This window comes from Atractosteus spatula, chromosome 2 (genome assembly GCF_055471065.1).
Source record: "Atractosteus spatula isolate fAtrSpa1 chromosome 2, fAtrSpa1.hap1, whole genome shotgun sequence".
In the NCBI taxonomy this organism is placed as follows: Eukaryota; Metazoa; Chordata; class Actinopteri; order Semionotiformes; family Lepisosteidae; genus Atractosteus; species Atractosteus spatula.
In genome coordinates this window covers 43,707,501-43,723,488 of record NC_142707.1, presented here as the reverse complement: position 1 = coordinate 43,723,488, position 15,988 = coordinate 43,707,501, and positions in this window count along the sequence as shown.

Genomic DNA, 15,988 nt, shown 5'->3' with positions numbered 1-15,988 from the left:
TGAGATTAATTTTTAATCAGGAAAATCACAGACCTTCAAAAAATTCTAATATATCAAATTTTCTGTATGAATTACTCTTGTTGTTTACTAAGATCACAAGTTGTTTTATTGATACTTAGCTTTTCTAAGTCAGTGTTGACTATTTTTAAGATTATTAATGCAATACAGATGATTTTATAGTTTAGTACCATATTCTTGCTTGTAATTATAGTAAGATTTATTGGTCTAATTACTTTGTTCAGTTTTGTCCTTTTTATGGATGAGCTCTGTTATCAATTTTCCAGTTGGTGGGTTTTACCTCTGTCTCAAGAAAGATTTACTGGCATTTACTGACAGTGCTCCTCCATAACAGAATCATTAGACCATTGTAAGGGAAAGAAGCACATTTACTAGATGTTTTGATTTTTGTTTGGTGACTGGACCACTTTATTTAATGTTAATTTTCTAGACCAACAGTATCCTTTCATGTCTGAAGTAGTCAACTGTCCTTGAAGATTCTTTAGTTAACTTAATCACCAACAGTTTAAGACTTCAAGAGAAAAGTTCAACCAAAAATAAATCTTAATTTACTTTCTTAATTCTTTCAAGAAACACAAAACAATCTGATGAACTGATGAACATTTGTCTAGTCAGAGAGTTAGGCTTCCCTGATCAAAACAATTTCTGCTAAGCTGTTTGAACAACAGTTTTGGATAAGTTTACTTTGCTCAAAACATTAAACAATGCATATTTATGTTTAGTTATGTTTTTTCATGGGACAAGGTCCTTTAAACAGGAAATTCATTACTAATATGTACTGTATTTTAAGAGCTGTTTTTGATCTTCAGCAACAAAACTGTTGTTCTTGACAAAGTCTTCCTTCATACTGTTCTGATGATTGTTATTTTAAAGACTAACAAAAATGTTAGAACATTTTTGTAATCAATACTTTCCACATTTACTGAAAATACATTTTTTTCTTTCTTTGTCACATTATCAGTTAAAGTTTCGCCCTTTTGGTCCAAATATAAGAAAAATAGATATCACTGTTTACAGCATGAGAGAGAATCAATATATGATTTAGGTTTCAATTACTTTGAAACATCAAAAATAATGTGTTCTAGACCACGTCTAGCCCTATCTTTACGCATACACTTCTATCATTAGCTCTAACCCCAACTTTATTTTACAATTTGAAACAATTAAATAAATGAATTATATAACTAGAAAATATTTATTAACCATATTTGGCAAACACATAATAAATAATTTACTAATAAGAAAAAGAATAAAAGATTTTACAATAATAACATTTTAACATTGAAAGAAATAGGAACATTAATAACTACAAAATGCCGATCAACGTGATCCCTGTCACTTCAAACTTATAACAAATCATAACTTACAAATTACAGCACTTTTATAGAAAGAAATTGTGGAAATACAGTGACTATGCCGAAATAAAAAAAAACCAAGTACACTCAATAACAAAGGAGGTGAGATCAGTGCGGCTGTACATACAGTATGGGAAAGTTTTATAGAAAATGTTCTATAAATCACAAGAAGTGCATTTATATTTTAATCTCAGGCAAAGTGGAGAGTCGTTTACTAAATATGTAATAATGTAATAAACTACTTCACTTACATTCACAACTAATAATATGGTCATTTATAACTAAAAAAAATAGCCTAGATTAGCACAAAATCATGGAGATAAACCTGTGCTAAGTTACCAATTTCTCTCACCAACTAAGACACTACTATGACAAGATTGACCAAATACCAGAAAGGACACCGATGGGGGCTGTTGCACAAAGACAGATTATTCCTTTAACCGGATTTTTGTAAACAAAAGTTGAAAAAAGGCTGGATTTTCAGTTTCACAAAGCAGGAATGAATTGTATCCAGTTAAGTAATTATAATATATATATATATTTATCCTCTTATCCAGCTCTGGGGCAGGTAAAGTCAAAATGAATCTGACTTTGTGATAAAGAGCTCAACTCACAGACCAATCAGTTTTCCCTGCAAAAAAAACTACAGTACAAACACTTTTCCTCATAGATCCAGTTTATATTAGAGCTTTGAGGAGAGATTGAAAGTTTACAGATCACCCTTTTGGTTCCTTGATAATTTTTATTTGAAAGATACCATTTCAGCAGACAGGGTATATTTTGCAATCACATTCATTGTTAATGCTGCTTTTCTTAGCTCAACATTAAAAGAAACTCAAACTTTATGCATAAGGCTGAGATTCCTTCTGACTAGTGCAGTGTTTTTACTGGGCCGTGCATTGAGTCAAAAATGTCTTCTAGGGGCTCCTTCCGTTGCTGCTGTGGACGATCGTAATGGAAGCCCAGTCAAAACTTGACCAATCATAATCAAGTACATAATGTGTCATGATTATATATATTGGTATATATTGTTGTTTCCCCTACTTTATCTGGAATACCCAGTTGTGCTTTTTCCACATCCTTGTATTACAAAATCCACAGGAGAAAATGAGGAAGTATAAACAGACTGCTCCAACTTACCTACCTTTGTGCTACCCTTTGTTGAACAATTCACAGATAGTATAACGCTTTATCTGAGGTACCACACAAACTGGAAGAGAGACATCACATACTTGCAAGTGTCTGGGAGCTCTGACTAACCGTATGCATGGCAGCACTCAGTACCACCTCTTGAGCAATGTCAGTCACAGCTAGCTAGTTGTTTCAACATGCCAACTTTATCACGCACATTATAAGTTACCGCTTTTGTTGTATATGTTTTTTTCATAATGTTTAATGTCAAATTTTGCCAAATAATGTCATAATGTCTAAGGGAAATATGAAATCCAATATCTCAGACTACCATTCCATTAACCTTGCCCCTTAATCAAATGTTAATCTCAAATATAAAACTTGTATTCTCCTTATCAATCAAATCCTTCTTAGTTGGTCTGAAAAAATACAGTCACCCTTCCCAAACTGATCAACAGCAACAATTCTTTCACTAACACTGTCACAGATTTTCTTTGTTCTACTGTATGTACAGTATAATGTGTTACCATAAACCTGAGTGCTTGAGACCAGACAATTTCTGTTTTTATATACAGGTAGAAATCACTTACTGATGATCATCTAATTATTCTCACATGTTTTGGTGTACCTGATTTTACATTCCCTCTTAACTGAGATGGTCGAACTACTGGTACACTTAATTTTTTTACACCGAGCTATTGAATGTGGGCTGATTTATTTTTTAAAATAAATAATGGCAAAATAAAATGTATGTGTGTGTTATTTGTCAAATGAGGTTCATTTTATGTACTAGGTGAGGATTAGATGAAAATGACGTATGTCTAAACATGTCAAACCATGAGGAAGTGTACTTACTTTTCACCGAAAAATTGAATTACATAATAACACCCTTTTCCATTGGAATTGAAATGATAGAGAATTGAAATTAGACAAATTTAAAAAGTATAGCAAAAGGATACCCTTTTAACTTATCATCTACAGGTTTCTAAAGAAATGTCTGAATTCCCTCTACCATCCTCTGTAGACCCTCAGGATATTTCACTTTTAAAACACTTTTCAGTTTTAAAAAGCAAAACAAAATGTTATTTCAGTATTGTGGAAATTGCTCAACTTGTAAAAGGTTAACTCTCAAAAAGCAAAGACCAAAATAGAAAAAAAATAGGACAACTGCTACATTCATTTTGTAAAACGATATAAACAAACTGCAAAACCTGCCATAGCAAGTAGGCAAAGACCAAAACAGAAAAGAAGATACAGCTGCTTTGGGCTTTGTGTAAAGCAACATAATCAAATTGCAAATTGTGCTTGAAGCTACTGCACTTTAAAAGTTAATTTGGAAGGTGCTTCGCAATCTGCAAACTGCAATTTATTACAGGGAGGGAAGAAAAAGTGCCCAAAGTAAAGTAAAACATATCAAATAAAAACATTTATAGTGTGTCTTGAAAAAGTATTCAGTCCCGTCCTATAGTCTCTTTTTTTCAATTTCAAAAGGATGCATGGACAGTTTGTGGTATCATACATCTTGCAATGCACTTGGACACATCAGCGGTGATGTTTCCTGTGTTCATTGATTATTTCAGGTCTTTCAGCATCAGATACCCTCACCTAGACAATCCAACCTAGGTTGATCATTCATCCAAGTACTGTATCACTACCCTGAATGCATAGATTTATTCTACTGATTCACAGCCATCTTGATGCCTTCTCCACAGCTTCAGTGTAAGCTCTGATGGATTTCACTTTCTGACCACCTGTGATGCCTAACACAGTGTAGGCCCTATTCAGGGATTTTTCTGCAAAGCCCCTTCTTCCTACTTCTTTGGGCATGCACCTTTTCCTCTGGCCCTTCAAACGGCACTGCTCAACCATATCTTTGTACTTGGTCCTCTTCCTTTCATTGGCCTCCTGCATGCACTTTTCCCATGGTCCCAGCAAGATGACTTGTTAAGGATGTCTCTGTGATGGTGACTGGAAACCTGAGCTGGGTTTCTGTATCACACATCAGCTGCCAGCCATGCCCTATAGCCAGGAGTCCTGTACTGGATCTGGGTGCTTGTTCTGCCCCCTCCCGTGCATTGACAAATATTATGGCCTTCCTTGCTGTGTGAAGTCACTTGCTGTGGGTCATGCCAGTACAGATGGAATCTGGCCCTTGCCTTGTGTTCTTGTACAGCTACTTAGGATGTGCTCCAGTTTTCTTCTCTTTGGGCACAACAGGCATGATGGAGAGTCAGATTGACCTCAATAGAACAGGTTGAATGGGCCTGGCTGCCTGGTTCATGAACTTGATGTGCTTGCCAAAGCACTGTCCATGACATTTTGCAGTCCATTGCTTGCTCCCACCTAGTCCAGGCTCCCTGCTAACACATGCTGGTAGATTATTCTTCTTCAACTTCTGTACACATTTCTTCCTAGACCAGGTTGTGTCTTTCCTTCCCCTAGGCCTTCTCATAGCTCAGTGATGAAACACTGACCAGTCTAGCTCTTGCGGACGCAACTGTGCCCTTGGTGAGTAAATTCATGATCAGAGCAAACAGGATAACTGAGATGGTACAACCAATGGTTATTCCTTTTTGTAGCCTGTGTTATTCAGATGCTATTCCCTAGTGGTGACTCTCATTCTGAACTTGCTGAAGTAATTCAACATGAGGTCCTCCAGAGCCAATATAACAGCTTTCAGCAATGCTTGAATGTCTTATAAGGGACTCCACTCAGCCCTTGGGCTGATCTTGCTCTTGCCTTCCTAACAGCATTTTGCACTTCCTTCCAGGTAGGTGACATCCTACGTGGTGAATGGGCTCTGTGGCTCTATCAAGGCCCTGCAGTGCTCCAATTGGTGATCTGTGGTGGTGTAGTTACATGTCATTTGAAGGTACCCTTCAATTTCTTCCTTTCAGCAGGAAAGTTACCCTGTGCTCTTCTGCTGTATCAGATCGCCAAAGGGATTGGCTAGAAAGGCTTTCTGGCCCTATTTCCTTCATTCTTCCATTTCTTTATGATAGATTTAAACACACTGAAAAATAACTTAAGGGTCTTTGAAAATATCTTAATATCCTTCTCCTGTTCTGTGCCTTCATAACACATTATTAATACAAGATTATCAGAACAACATCTGACTTGACTCCTGAAATTCACTACTTGACTGAGGTACCTTACAGAGATAGATGTAATTATTCTGAAATTATGTGAACCACTATTATTGCACACAGACAGAGGTCACTCAATCAATTGTTAATTTTGTGCACCTTAATTAATTTAGGTTTGCCATAGAATGGGGTTTGAATACTTATGCAATAAATGTGTGTTTTCTGATTTTCATTTTAAGTTTGTATGTACTATACAGATGCAGCCATTCAAAATGCGCGGTACAAACCCGCGGTACGGTAAACTACCCACAAGCCACCGCTGTCACGGACGTCCAAAGGGACTAACCGTGGGGAGCAGGAGAGCGGAAAAAGACCCATATGCGTAGCGGCGAGACGGGAAAAAGGCCCGGGCTCATAGTGCAAAGAGTTCAGGAATGCCGTATAGAAACCTATGCCCTCAGGGAGCGGACGTGGGGCGCCCTGGTGCTAGGCGGGTCTCAGGACATCCGAACGTCAATGCTGAGCCAGGACAGAGTGCAAGACCCGGAAATATATAGCCCAAGGGAAAGAGAGGGACAGGAAGGACAGCGGACCGGAAACCAGGGACAGGTCAGAGAAGGAGCGCCCTCTGGCTGCAGAGGGCGTGACAACCGCGGTGCACCGGAGGGCACTGCAGTAAGTGATTGGCTGGCCAAAATGACCGACAGGGGCACTCGTGGTGCACTGATTGGTAGTGAAAAGATTTAATCATTTAATGTCTTTACTGTGCACATTTTAATCCGCTTAGTTTTGAATATTTATATGGAATTTTACCACTAAAGGGAAATTTTAGTAGCTGAGCATAAAAAGAAGAGGAGCATAACGCATCTGAAGGTCATAAATGATATTAATTTAGGAACATAAACATTACTGTATGTACGTAAACTGTACTGTGTATGGCTGGTCTTGGTAGTTTAAAGAAAAAATACACACCAGTCTTCCATTTCTCCCTAAACATTTTAAGCATGAAAGTTTTATGAAATGGTACCCAAATATGCGATTGCTGTATAGAATGAATTTTAATTTAAAAAAATTATTTAACACGAAAATTAAGCTGTTTACATCTTCCGCCTGAGAACAGTCACCCGTTGCTACCCAACGCAGAAACACAGCAACTAACTAGCAAAGAGAGGACATTAGCTAGCCAATATGATAAAGAAATAAATGATTATTTTGTTTATTTCTTTTGCACATTTATTTGAACATTTCCATTGATTGTACAAGCACTTGGAAACTGTCCAATCTCTAGTTCATCATGCATTTTCTTTTACGCTGCGGGCATTCTCCCGGTCTGGCGCCGGTCTGTGTCTTCTAGGATATAATGCCAGCGAACTCTTGTTTTTATGTCCACTATAACAGACAATCTCCTTTGCTTTTAACCAAGCGTTTAATAATTTCCTAAAATGAAAATGATTTACTTTATTTCCCTCACGGGATCAATAAAAGTATCTATCATCTGTCTAAACTATGGGACAGAATTCTGGGGTCTCCCCATACCAGAGATTATGGTAGGGCTTCAGAATGGTGATTGGCTGACACCATCTGACACCCCTCTGATTGGAGAAAAAAGACGTGCTGGTTTGCTATACGTACATACTGTACCAGGAAGAGGATTTCTATTTGAAACGTGTATTTTAAAAGTTTAAGAAGTAAAAACCTTACAGCGTACACAGATTTCTAAACTGATCAGGATCATTATCTTTGTCTTATGCATAACAATGTTCACCGCTCTGTCCAGCAAATTAATAATAAACTTTATTTTATATAGCGTTTTAAACGAATAAGTAATTAGATTGCTCATAAACCTAACCACTTATTCTACATAAACACAGCGTAATTGCTCTCTGAAAATGCTTTTTCTTTTTATTTAGGCTCAGATTTCAACTATATATTGTATTATTATAAACATTCTTGGAAAAATGTCTTTTATGTAAACCATGTTTGCTATTAATTCATTTAGGGCTAGAATATGTTCATTGTCTTCCAATCGAGTCGAGTTGACATTAGAAGCTTGCCACGCCTGGACTGTTACACCAACGCACTAGCATGTTAAAGTGATTTCATTGAGGAGTCCAGCTTTCTTAACTAGTAAGTACTGTACTTCCTTGGTTTTGGAGGGGGGAGGTGTCTTTCGCTGGAAATCTCGCCTCCTTCTACTTTGAAAATACTTGTGATACCGGTTTAATTCATCACAGCCAGCACTCCCGCAGAGAGGGGGGTTGTACTCATTAATGTCTAAGCCGGAACACATCATTATATCTCATTTTGTATTTCTATTAAAAAATCGTTTGCCCAGCCTAACACTATTGTTGTTATTGTTTTGATCCTGTAAAGCGCTTTGAGGAGCACAGCTTTCTCACCACTTAGATTACTTTTTGATACCATCCTTACACAAAGCAGAAACTTCTTGTATTTTCCAATTCCATACAAGTGGAAAGATTACAGATTTTAATCGTCTTTTTTCTGAACCAGGGAAAATCTGATCATGTTTCTCTATAACAATAATAAAAAAAACTTTATTTTACATATCACCTTTAAAAGTGGCATCTCAAAGCAATACAGTAGATGTAAACCACAGATTACAAAGTAAATACCCAGACGCGTTTTTAATAAAATGCTTTTATTCATCCAGCAGAGAGAGAGCGTAAAACCTGGGCGTAACAGCTGTTCCTTTTTCTGATCACTCGCTCTCTGGATAAACGTCTCGCCTGTCCTGTTCTTTGTTTTCCTAATTTGCTGATTATGCCTTCTGCGATCCACTCCTGCCCTCACACCTAAAGAAGACTATTTTAAATTTCTTTGCGCGGTCCATTGTGCAATTAACCCTTGTATGTGCTGTCCTTAAGGTGATATCACATAAAGGTGATATGTAAAATAATGTTTTTTATTATTGTTATAGAGAAACATGATCAGATTTTCCCCGGTTCAGAAAAAAAGATCTAAAGTATACTAGTTTGTCACTAGCATACTTTTAATACAGTTTTTGCTGTGCTCTTGAGATCCTTGTGATATTTCGAGCTCTGGTTGAATGATAAGTGTCGCAGTTTAAATCTCTCTCTCAATTCAATTCAAGGTGCTTTATTAGCATGACAGATGGGTACAGTCAGTGTTGGGTATTTACTTTGCTTTGAGATGCCACTTTTAAAGGTGATATATAAATTCAAGGCTTTAACTTGCTTTAACTACGCAAGTCTGAGTTCTTGTGTCTGTCCTATCCGAACCCGAAAGTATTACAATATGTATCTTTATAGCAGGTGGTGTACAGCTTCTTAGTATAGATTACACTTTTCTAAAATGTATTTAAAAAATAAAAACGATTACAATCTAATCTTTCCACGTTTGATCCCAAGATCCCAAGAAAAATAAATCTAAACGGGGAGAAAGCTATGCTGAAAGTTTATTAAGATACTTAGAAGACAAAGATATCAATTTATGTTGCATTTGTCTGATTGTGAATCAAAAAACACATATATTTAAACCCAGTTTTGCAATTTAAATCAAAACGCGATTTAAATCAATATAAATGTTTATATTGTAACGCCTAGGTGACTATTCATTGTTATTAAAATGACTTAAATTCGATCATGTTGTTATATTTCGAAATATACATTTGTTTGGTGCGAGTGAAGTTTTATTTAATCTCTGAGCCATACTGATTCTTATGGAAGCCAGTTTCCGCCAGGGAGTAAAAAAAAAAACACACTATGGTATTCTCTCTGATGCAGTGCAGTTAAAAACATCTCTGATGCTGTTCCTAAATGAATATTGTTTATGACCATCAGACGCTTTATGCTCCTTTTCTTTTTTCCAGTGGATTGAACAGGGAGAGGCATTTCATGATGTACTTTTCACTGATGAAACAACAGTGGCTCTGGAACAGTTTTCAACCATGTCGTTTTATAAAAAGGGGAGATATGTACGCGTTACTGAAGCTAAAAGTTTAGCCTTTGTCACTAATGTAACCACTAAATAAAGACATATAGAAATCCCTACGTTACAGACTGTATATGGCTGGTATTGGTAGTTCAAAGAAAAAATACACACCAGTATTCCACTTTCTCCCTAAACATTTTAAGCATCAGAGTCTTACATGTGGTTATTTCGGAAACGTTTGTACGTGCTCCTTCTGACCATGTTACTGTTTACTGTTACCGACCATATTAAGTTTAAGTGCCTGTGGGCACTTTTCCGGTCCGTGGGGGGTGGACCGTCTTTCATTAGAAGGTTAGTCTGTTCTACTCTGAGAATGTAGAGGGGGTGGAAAGTAATTCCGTGTCGCATTAACTAACCTCTTCAGTTTATTCCGCCAGACAGTACATGAATATAATTATATCGTTATTAATTTGTTTAGATACGCAATTCCATTTTATATTCCCTGTTAATCAAATTCTAAAAGTATGCATTTGTTAGATAACAAGCGAATTCACAGAAAAGGTTAAAAGACTATCACTTTTCACAAAGTATATAATCCTAATATAAGTCTAAATCCTGATATAAGTCTAAACAGTATCAGCTTTATTTACGGGTTGCAATTTAAAAAAAGTCAAAAACCACACTCAAAATGCAATTTAGAGCTTTCTGGCAAGAGGAGCCACCCAAATTAATAATGTAACATGCCACTGTTTGTGCATGAACAAGGTTATACTTGTTCCCCGGCGGAACACATTCCATAAGAATCAACGCTTTTATATATCGCCTTTAAAGGTGGCTTCTCAAAACGTTTTACAGGATAAAAACAACAATAACAGCAACAACAACAATATTGTATTTCATTGCACTTTGACAGATCGTCCTTAAATCAATTGTTGACTTTTCTCTCTTTACTACTGTACTTGTTTGGATTGACTGAGCTCCGCTCTGTACCACACAATGATCCCCCCAGAGTCTCTGCCCCGGGTGATTTGGGTTTTTTTGACAGAGGGTAAAAAACTCTCTCTCTCGCTTGCCCCCCGTGTATTGTCTGTTTTTTTTGTGCTGTCCTTTGACAAAACAAGGCTCGCCAGATAATGTGAATCGAAACCTGTTTTTCTAGCTTTTAAAGTCGTGCGATGTGTAAGCAGGAACATATCATTATATCTTACATATGAAAAATACATAATATAGCTCCCAAACAAACGCAAACGTATTTTCAATAAGATGCTTTTATTCACTCATAATCCGACAATTTCAGGAAGACTAAGGAAGGACTAAGGGAATTGTCATCTGTTGTTGAAGCTCTGTGAGCTCGGTGACTTTGAGACCACTTGTTATCCCAGGTTGTTTGAATCGCCACAATTCAAATAGAGAAAAAAGAGCTGACTGACAAGATTTAAGATGTGGCTGTCAATGTTGGATTAAAAAAAAAACACATTGCCCGACGTTTGTTGCATTGCTTGAAAATTAACTTTATTTCGAGAGACTGGATAAGTAATTCAAGTGTTTTTTGTAACTTCCTGAAAAACAACTAATAATTTAACTATATGTGCAAACGTTTTATGATATGTTGCTGTTGTGAATGTCTGTGGACATGTGCTGGCTGGACAGGAGGCTCTACTGTACACAGAGAGGGGCAGGAGGGGGGGACAAGCCGATACATACTCTTAGAGTTTGATTAATAGGGAATATAATATAAAAATATAGTACTAAAAATAAGATACACTCTACAGACATTCACAACAGCGACTGTCAGAAGATAGGACACAGCGGCTCAGACACCCGCTGAATGGAAAGGGGCACTTTAATGTTCTGTATGGCTAATACTAAAGCCAATACTTTAATATTCTTTTCTGTATGTTTAACAATAGTGGGTACTGGCCTAATTCGGCCCTGCTCCCGTTGTTAGGTGTTAATGTGTTGTTGTTAAGTGTGAATTTGTACCTGTTTCTCTGAGGTCTGGCTTTTTTTCTGGAAAACCATAACTCCGGTCTTGTCCAGATTGACTGTCAGCGCCCAGGTCTGACAGTGCTGCTCCAGCAGTGCCAGGTTCTGCCGCAGCCTCTGTTCTGTGGGCGACAGCAGGACCAGGTCGTCTGCAAAGAGCAGGAACTCGATTTCTGTAATTAATGCAGATCAGTAAATCAAGGGACAAAACAATTATTGCGCCCGGCTCCTCAATGGGGTTTGACGTGCTAATGCGTTGGTTTAACAGTCCGGGTGTGGCAAGCCTCTAATGTCTCCTGACTTCGGCAAAAGGAACCTGCCTTTCATTGGACGGGAAAGCAAGAGCCGACCGCTACGCCGCCCCCGTGTTTCGAAATCTTGTGACTTTTGAAATTTACTGGGGGTGGACCACGTCTGTAAATTTCGATGGGTCCAGAGGCAAAAGTGCCTTGCCTTGCAATCTCCGGGAAACCATTAGTAGCATGGTGAATCTGAGATTCTCAACCCTTACTTCGTGTGACTGGAAAAGAATTCATGATCGGATCAACGAAATGCTTCGTAGAAGGAGGCGCTCTTTTCCTCTAGTCTAACAGTCTGTCCACAAACAAAACATTCCTGTTAGACAAGAGGAATGTAAAAAAACTATTACTTTTTGTTAATGAAAACCGGTGCGTGTGTCTCTCTCTGCTGGATGTCTCTCTCACTCTCTGCTGAATGAATAAAAGCATTTTATTAAAAACGCGTTTGCGTTTGTCTAGTATTTACTTTGGTCCTTTTAACTGTTTTTCCATCTACTGTATTGCTTTGAGATGCCACTTTTAAAGGTGATATGTAAAATAATGTTTTTTATTATTGTTATAGAGAAACATGATCAGATTTTCCCCGGTTCAGAAAAAAAGATCTAAAGTATACTAGTTTGTCACTCTTCTCATCCCCTCTTTGCTAAATGGCTTTTGAATAGAGTCACATGAAGAGAGAGGTGAAACAGCCCTACACAGCCCTGTCGCAGTACACAAATATAATAATATATCTTATTAATTTCTTTAGATACGCGATTCTTTTAATACAGTCTCTGCTGTGCTCTAGAGGATCCTTGTGATATTTCGAGCTCTGGTTGAATGATAAGTGTAGCAGTTTAAATAATTTTCGTAGTTAGAAATTATGAAATGCTCTGTTAAAATCAAGGGAGTTTTTATGTCCGTTGCAATAAAAGAAAATGCCTGATAAAGTAGGGCTTGGACAGATTCCAAGTGCATTTTTGCAATTTACGTTGCAACAGACAATGTACAGCGTGTACTATTCTTGTGTTGCGGTACATGAATATAATTATATCGTTATTAATTTCTTTAGATACGCGATTCCATATTATATTCCCTTTTAATCAAATTCTAAAAGTATGCTTGTTGACTCCGGTATCACGTTAGTTAAAGACTTCGATGCTTAAAATGTTTAGGGAGAAATGGAATACTGGTGTCTATGTTTTCTTTAAAGTACCGAGACCAGCCATATACTGTATGTTTAAGTTCCAAGATTAATATCGTTTATGGCCTTCACACGCGTTACAGTATGCTCCTATTCTTTTTATGCTCAGGTACTAAGATTTCCCTTCAGTGGTAAAATTCCATATAAATATTCAATACTTAAACGGGCACAGTTAAGACATTAAATATACATATACATACTGTATACAGTACAGTTTGCATACGGTAATATGTTTATGTTCCTAAATCAATCTCTTTTATGAGCATGTGAAAGGCATGGTGAATCGATTCTCAAAAATTACTGTACTTTGCATGATTGGAAACAAATGCGTGATTGCGAAATGCTGTGGTGTTACTTTTACAAAGACGGTCAATGAAAAAAAGAATGTGGACCAGGGCAATACTTTGAGTTTACAGCTTGTCCAAGGTCATTCATTATTAATACTATTAGTAATATCTTCGTTAAAGACTTTGATGGCGACAGCTCAAACATGAGAGGTTGAGCTTTATTAGCTCCACCTTGGGGAAATTTCGGATACTATTATTTTAATTGCGGTATTATAGGAGAATTTATGGTAACTCGCAGTAGACTGCGTAAAGCGCACTGCAAAATAATGCGGTATCGCCCGTGCATTTTGAATGGCTGTATCTGTACTTATTTTTGTTTTGTGCTTTGAATGTGTGGATTAGGTTGTGTATATAACATGTAAATTATGAAGTCTTCACTTCATGTCATGAATGTGAGCTTGAAAGCTTGTGATATCTGTGCAAGGGCTTGGACACTTTTGCAAGACAGTGATTAGAACATAACCAATGAATACTGGTGAAAAACCTTTCCAGTATTTTCAAACAAACATGGCACAATATCATCACAGTTATTGAGAAATCAAAATTAACAGTAATCCTACGTGTTGTCTATGTTTTATTTTTGATGTTTTTATTTTTTTACCAACAATTTTGGTATCTTGAGAGACAGCACTGATAATTTCACCAAATATGAAACATAGAAAGTTGTAACTTGACAAAAACTGCCAAAAGGAACAGTTTCTATTATGTCAAGAATATAATTCAAATTCCACAGAATATGGCAAATCACATTCCACAGAAATCCATAGATGGGTTATTGCACACATAGTGTACTGCTGACACACTGTCAACTATTAATAGGTCAACAAAACTAAGTCATATATATGTGGAAAATTTATGAAGAAGTACAAGAAAATATAGACTCCATTTAAATCAGGTGAAGGAGTCTGTACTGAAAATAAAAAGGAATCTTCACATTAATTTATTTAGTGCTAGCTATAAAAAATGCTGTAGACTTTATGATAGATTTGGGCAAACTTTTTGTCCAATTTCGATTAAAGGCCATTTTCTATCATAAATTTATAGCAAAGTTTTAAGAGTTTTGACATTCACTGAATATCATGCACATCAAAACTCTTTAAACTGATGGAAATGTATGCCTTACTTTCATCTCTAAAAAAGCACATCTCTAAAAGCATGTCATTCTGCAAAGCCCAGGGTGTAAACACCCTCAATATCTTACAGATAAGACAGAAAATACAGAAAATTGAATGTTTTCTAGTGTCAAATGGTTTGAAAGAGAAAATGGCCATATGCAAAAATATTTTCAGTTTATATAGCTAAGCTTTATAACTCACAGCAGTGAAAATAGTCTAATATAACAAGAGAAACAACATAAATTCTGCTGATAGTTTTAAACCAGTCTTCCTTATTCATTTCATAATTATAATTATAAATTAAAGGGATTATAATCCATGTCCTCACTTTATAAACAGAATAATTTGGGTTTTTTTGTTGTGTATCAGTATAACACATGTGAACCATAATTCTGAAATGCAGCATAAAATTACAAGTACAACATGACTGTAAAAATGTTACAGAAGATAAAACTGAATTATCAGTCATATTTATGACATTTCATATTTACTGTTTTTGGGTCATTGAGCATGAAAACCCTGCTGAAAAAAAAAGAGAATTGTTTTATTTTATGTGAACTACAATATCATGATTAAATAATTTCACTTAAAAGTTTAATGACAAATATTACAGTTGTATTTTAATATCATTCATCTAGGCAAAACAGTCCTTATATGATAATGATAATTTTTACCATAAGTATTATTTTACCTCATTATTAAAAAGGAGGCATGGGGGTTGCAGTAATCCCAACATGTTAGGTGTACCAGGAACAAGGACCTGTAACAAGCAATGACCTGAACCACCTTCAAAGTAATTCTCCATTGTGAGCTATCAACCTTTTTCACATATGCCTGTACTAATCTGAAATAAGTTCCATCAGGTGTGAGTCAGCACTCAAGGGCACTTTTGTGTTGACCCTTGACATCAGCAGGTGATGAATCTGAAACACGGGTTTAGAAATCAGATTAGGGTTTGAATGAGAGAAAATAAAAGTTTTTCCTTTCTTAACCATATACGGGAAAGCCAGAAAACAAGAAATAAAAATCTGTAGCAAGGACATTATTTTAGGGTTAATAAATTAATTTTATTTAATTTTATGTTTAGAAATGGAAAGGTTTTTCTTTAAAACAAGCATTTCAATCTATTCACTCAGAGGAACAAGACCAGTATCTTTTTAAACTTTTCTTGAATATTAATTTGATTAATAGAAAGTTATACTATCTACACAAATGACATATCATTTTATAAGCAACTCAGTTATAAAATGGTTATCTTCATAATACAAACACCTAATGCAAATATTAAAAAGCTTTTTTTTCCCCAGGAAAACAGTACTATCCACCTAGGAGACCATATTTAGTGCATTTTCCCAAAGTATAGCCAAGGATCCAATTAGTCTGAGATGCACAAAATCAGCCAGTTATCAAGTGACTAAAAACTGACTAAAAGTCTAGCTGCTAGGAAGAAAGAGATCTCAAACACACCACCTATGTTGTGCTAATTGGCTAATTATCATGGTTTACAGGGACTAAGGAGTATCTTGAAAGATAAATTATTCCCATTTCTTGCATTA